This window comes from Nerophis ophidion, linkage group LG29, assembly GCF_033978795.1.
Source record: "Nerophis ophidion isolate RoL-2023_Sa linkage group LG29, RoL_Noph_v1.0, whole genome shotgun sequence".
Classification (NCBI taxonomy): Eukaryota; Metazoa; Chordata; class Actinopteri; order Syngnathiformes; family Syngnathidae; genus Nerophis; species Nerophis ophidion.
This window is the reverse complement of record NC_084639.1, coordinates 16,162,287-16,168,286: the sequence shown is the minus strand read 5'-3', so window position 1 is coordinate 16,168,286 and position 6,000 is coordinate 16,162,287.

Here is a 6,000-nt window from a genome sequence, read left to right as displayed (position 1 = left end):
CAGCAGCAGGCCGCAGACAGACACGCCCGGAAGAGGACAGGGCACGAGAGAAGCAGCGGACAGCCATACCACGAGCCAGCGAGAGACCACCCCCCCATACGGGCTGGACGGCAGGACGCCCCGCCTGGGGGTACCTGAGACTCCCCGCAACCAGGGCCCCCACGAGCCCAACCCCCCATCCCCGGAGAGCACGGCACGGCCCACACCAGGCCACCCCACCCAAATAGGGATGGAACCAGTGTTCCTGGTTCAATCCCCCCTGTCTACCATCCTAGTCATGTCCGTTGTGTCCTTGAGCAAGACACTTCACCCTTGCTCCTGATGGGTCCTGGTCCCGCCATCATTGTGTGAGTGTGAGTGTGAATGGGTGAATGTGGAAATAGTGTCAAAGCGATTTGGGCTCCTAAAAGAAAGGTAGAAAAGCGCTATACAAGTATATAACCATGGTTACCCTACCAAGCTCTCTACAGCACAGACACTAGACGACGCCACATTATTTTCAGATTATAATTATTGATTTGCAAATAATATTTTTGAACCAATTAGGTGAAGTTGCATAATTTCCTATGGCACACCAGACAATATCTCAAGGCACACTAGTGGTTGAAAAACACTGTCAGACCTGATGGCATTAGAGACATATTTGTGAATAAGCAAATGATTGTCCTACATATGTTTTCATCGGAAACATAAAAGTAACAAATTATACCGTGTTAAGAACTACATTGGGAAAAATACAAATTTAAAAACTAAACTACATTTTACTTCCCTCTCCCCAGCCACTTCGTCTAGCTCTTCCTGGGAGATCCCGAGGCGTTCCCAGGCCAGCCGGGAGACATAGTCTTCCCAACGTGTCCTGGGTCTTCCCCGTGGCCTCCTTCCAGTTGGACGTGCCCTAAACACCTCCCTAGGGAGGCGTTCGGGTGGCATCCTGACCAGATGCCCGAGCCACTTCATCTGGCTCCTCTCGATGTGGAGGAGCAGCGGCTTTACTTTGAGCTCCTCCCGGATGGCAGAGCTTCTCACCCTATCTCTAAGGCGGAGGAAACTCATTTTGGCTGCTTGTACCCGTGATCTTATCCTTTCGGTCATGACTCAAAGCTCATGACCATAGGTGAGGATGGGAACGTAGATCGACCGGATCGATACAACGTCCGCATTACTGAAGACGTCGCACCGATCCGCCTGTCGATCTCACGATCCACTCTTCCCCCACTAGTGAACAAAACTCCTAGGTACTTGAACTCCTCCACTTGGAGCAGGGTCTCCTCCCCAACCCGGAGATGGCACTCCACCCTTTTCCGGGCGAGAACCATGGACTCGGACTTGGAGGTGCTGATTCTCATTCCGATCGCTTCACACTCGGCTGCGAACCGATCCAGTGAGAGCTGAAGATCCCGGCCAGATGAAGCCATCAGGACCACATCATCTTTTTCCGATGAAGAAATTCCTCAGATGTCCCTCCAAGTCCATACCACTCCAAAATAGGTTAAGAATGTCACCAGACTTGGACTGGCAAGTTTCCCAGTCAACACTTTGAGTTTTGTTCATTTTAATCTATAAAACGATGCTTATAAGTAGCTCTACTTCTCTGTCAGTCCACATATATAATTCTATCTTGCCGTGACCCACCATTTTTGCTCTATGCCGCCTCCGGAAATGACGTGTTGGATGTTTCTGATTGGCTAAAATGGTCTTAAGTCTGGTCTACAGCGCCCCCAGTATTTTGGCATGCGTATGACACACAGTGTTTGCGTTTGCTTGGGGACAGAGATAGTTTTTTAAATGTGCACGTGTCTTGTTAAGAAGTTAGTTTAGGCAGTGGCTCTTTGTTGTTAAGGAGGCCGCCTTAACAATAAAACGCTGCGGGAAACCCTGCATTATAATAACTATTGTGCTTTGGATAAGATATGTTTTGAGACTGTAATATTGAATATAGAGAATAATAATTTTATTGTTTTGTGGAACGGCTTTTTGTGTGAACGGCTTCCTGCTGTCATCGTGTGGGTTGCAGGGACCATTGAGAACGGACATCGCTGAGCAGGTTTGACTCTTGTTTTATTTTTCAAAAAAGCTTCCGTCTTTTGCTCGGATCGCTTTTTAGCCCCTCCGATCCTGCTCGCTCCTCTCTCGTCTTCAGTCGGCCGCGTCTTTGTCGCTCTCGTTAGCTCGCTCTCGGTCATTCTCGGTTTTCAGGTTCTGTTGCTGGTTCTCCTACTCCTTCCACCTCGATCGCTCCTCCTTCTCCCCTTTTATGATGCAGAAGATGCAGGGATTGAGAGCAGGTGTGTGATCTACGCACCTGACTTGGATTGCCGCAGCGTCGCTCCAAGCGTGCCCCGCCGCTCCGCTCCGCCGTACACTCCGCCCCCTGGCCGCCATCTTGAGTAGGACCGCCGTTTGCCGTTTGTCCTACCCTGCTGTCGGCTCGTCGGCTCTGTGTCTCCACAGGCCTCCATCGCCAAACTCAAGCCGGGCTTCAGTCCGGTTGAGCGTACTCCCCCCCCTCTTTTTTTTTGAAGAAGCGGGAAAAAAACTGCTCCGGCATCTTGTCTTCTCCTGTCGCTTCCTCCACCGAGGCGAGCTTGTCCTCTTCCTCTGACACCTCTTCGTCTTGTGGTTGCACTTCCGCTTCTTCGTCCTCTTCGACCTTTTCTTTGTCTTTTCCTTCATCCCTTTCTTTGTCTTCCTTGTCCTCTTCGTCCCCCTCATTATCATCATCATGCTCCGGTTCATCCTCACCATGCTCTTCTTCATGATCATCGTCATCTTCCTATTCTTCTTCATCATCAGATTCACCTTCTTCTTCATCATTTGATTCATCTTCTTCTTCTTCTTCCTCATCCGATTAATCTTCTTCTTCATCATCATCATCATCTTCATAATCTTCCAGGATTTCTTCAATTATTTCTTCTTCTTTCTCAATTTCTTGAGTTTCTTTAACTTCCCTTCCATCTTCATCCTGACCGGGGGATTTAGTCCTTTCAATCTCCCTCCCATCGCGGGGCGAGACGACGGCGGGGCGCTGAGGTGTCAGCTCGCCCTGCTGGCCTGCAGACGCCACTGCCGCCTGTCCAGCCAAGCCTTCCAGGTATGATGTATCAACCAAGACTTCACCGGCGTCCTTCTTGACTTCTTCTTTGGAAGGGGGGCACTCGCCGCCTCCCCCCCAACTTGTCCGCCAGCGCCTGCATGAGCTGACAATTTTTTGGACTACTTGCCGCCAATTTGCTGCACGCGCCGACCAACGGCAGAGGAAATCGTCCTCCCTCGCCTCCGATGGTTCTCCTACGTTCGGCGCCACTGTGAACGGCTTCCTGCCGTCATCGTGTGGGTTGCAGGGACCATTGAGGACGGACATCGCTGAGCAGGTTTGACTCTTGTTTTATTTTTCAAAAAAGCTTCCGTCTTTTGCTCGGATCGCTTTTTAGCCCTTCCAATCCTGCTTGCCCCTCTCTCGCCTTCAGTCGGCCACATCTTCGTCGCTCTCGTCGGCTCGCTCTCGGTCGTTCTCGGTCTTCAGGTTCTGTTGCTTGTTCTCCTACTCCTTCCACCTCGATCGCTCCACCTTCTCCCCTTTTATGCTGCAGGACAAGATGCAGGGATTGAAAGCAGGTGTGTGATCTACGCACCTGACTTGGATTGCCGCACCGTCGCTCCAAGCGTGCCCTGCCTCTCCACTCCGCCGCACACTCCGCCCCCTGGCCGCCATCTTGAGTAGGACCGCCGTTTGTCCTACCCTGCTGTCGGCTCGTCGGCTACGTCTCTCCACAATAGGAAATATATATAATGTGTAATAAAGAGGAAACTTGGGACGCTTCAAGGATTGTTTGTGTCTTCACTTTCCTTAAACATTGCCTCTGTTTTCCAGGGGTTAGACTATGACCACAACTTTTTGTTTACTGAACTCACACACCTGTGAGACCTGTAACGCATGCATACCTTTATCTGGATTTGCAACATAAAAAGTATTCTATTGAGACATCCTAGATATGCCACATGCATATACCCTGGAAAATGAAGGAACACGTTAGTAGATTAATAAACTTATTATTATTAGACAACAAATGTCATTAGATGAGACAATTCCTGAAGGAATTGCGTGTCAATGCTCCAATGCTGAAGTTGAACCGAAATGCTGACAGAATGTATGAATGTAAGAATAGTTTGAACATTGAAGAGTTTGTATATCCAGGAAAACCGGAATGAGTGGAATGTGTTAATTTTGGAATGGTTTGAAAAGGTTGAAAAATGTGGGGAATGTGCAAATTGGAAAAATGTCCATTTATTTCAATGGGAACTTCCTGGAAATTTGGGATTTTGGGGAAAAACGGGATTTTCTTGATTAGGTTTGAAATTATTAAGCGCACAAATGTCCTGAATGAGCTGAATTGGTTGGTGTTGAAATTGTTTAAAACAGTCAAGAAATTTTGAAGTAGTAACAGCTTTTTAATTAAGAAATTGTAGTATAGAATTTTGAGAAAACTGGGAATGTTTCTAGTTCCTAAACCAACTTGTTTGTGTGTCCTGACTAAGAAAATGTTTTGACAGTGGAACGGTTGAAATGGGATGAAGAAAAAAGGAGTAGTCAGACCAGGGGTTAAAAAAAAGCAGGAATTCTTAGAAATTTGTTGAATGTGTAATGTCCAGTATGAGTTGAAGATATAATGGTTTGAGTCGTTTGAAAAATGTGAAAATGGTGAAAGTTGGAAAAATTCAATTCATTTGAATTGTTAAAAATGTTCCGGGAAAACTGAGAATTCTGGGAAATCTGGGAATTTGGGGAATTTGTCGAGAGAAAGCCTGCGATTCCCGAATAGGTTAAACAGTTAGAAGTTGGAACGGTTTGAATTGGGTGAAAAATGTGAAAGAGAATAGGAAGTAGAGGAATAAAAATGAATACATTTTGGTTTGGAAAACCATATGTGTGAATTTTTCGGAGCAGTCACACAACACAAACATAATAATAACCATAATAATCCCCCATTCTTGCTTGGAACCTTCAAGGCAAAATCCACAACAAAAAGTTAGAGTTTAAGAGCTTTTATTTGTTTTCCTTTCCAGCACACAAAGAACATCTCCAGCAATAAGATGATCCAAAATACAAAACAACCTATAAAAATAGTTTCTATTCTCACACTGACCGTATGATTTCAAGCAGCAGCAACATGGTATTAAATATCAAAGTGGTGACACACGCCTTCTCACACACACGTCACAACGCTCATTTTGCAAAAACAGAAGTGCACACCAAGCGGGGATATCAAGAAGCTGCAACGTGACATTCTGCTTCTTCCTTTATCGGAAAAATGACGCTAATAAATGCTTAGTGACCATCTGAAGATTGCTGGAATACAAAACCAGTAGGGTTCTAAGTGTGACCAATTTCAACAGTAACGTTCAGGATTGGTAAGAAAGTCTGCAAACTTTTTATCCACCTACACCATCTTGTAGCTTTCTAAACAAGCTTTGACCTTTTCCCCCAGATTTATAGCTTCCTTGTTTCTAAAAGTTCAACCACATTCGATTAAAGGGACACCAGTTGTGTTGACCTCAGGTTTGGCCACAGAAAATTAGCGAGTATGATCGATCACCATCTCCGACGATGAAAGCCTGAAAGTTCCCGGTTTGTTCGATACACGGGGAGAACAATGGTGTGTTCGTTAGCGAGAAGCTAATGTAGTGCTTGCTAAGAAGTTATGGTACTGGAGGTACTGTACATTCATTGGAAGTGCATACCACACCAAAAACGCTTAGAGCAGCTTTAGTATAATTCAGGGTGTCCAAAGTGCGTTGTGTACCTCAAAAAAGCAATTTTTTCAACATCCTGCTCCACAATTGTTAGCGTTATAATATTAGCATGGCAGCTATTTTTTTGCAAGTGTACACCAAATATAGCATGCTAGCTTTTTTAACTAATTTTTTCAGGGATACATCGCAGAGTAATATATTTTGGTACTTGATCCATGATATAGTTGCAAATATTAGCATGCTAGCTAT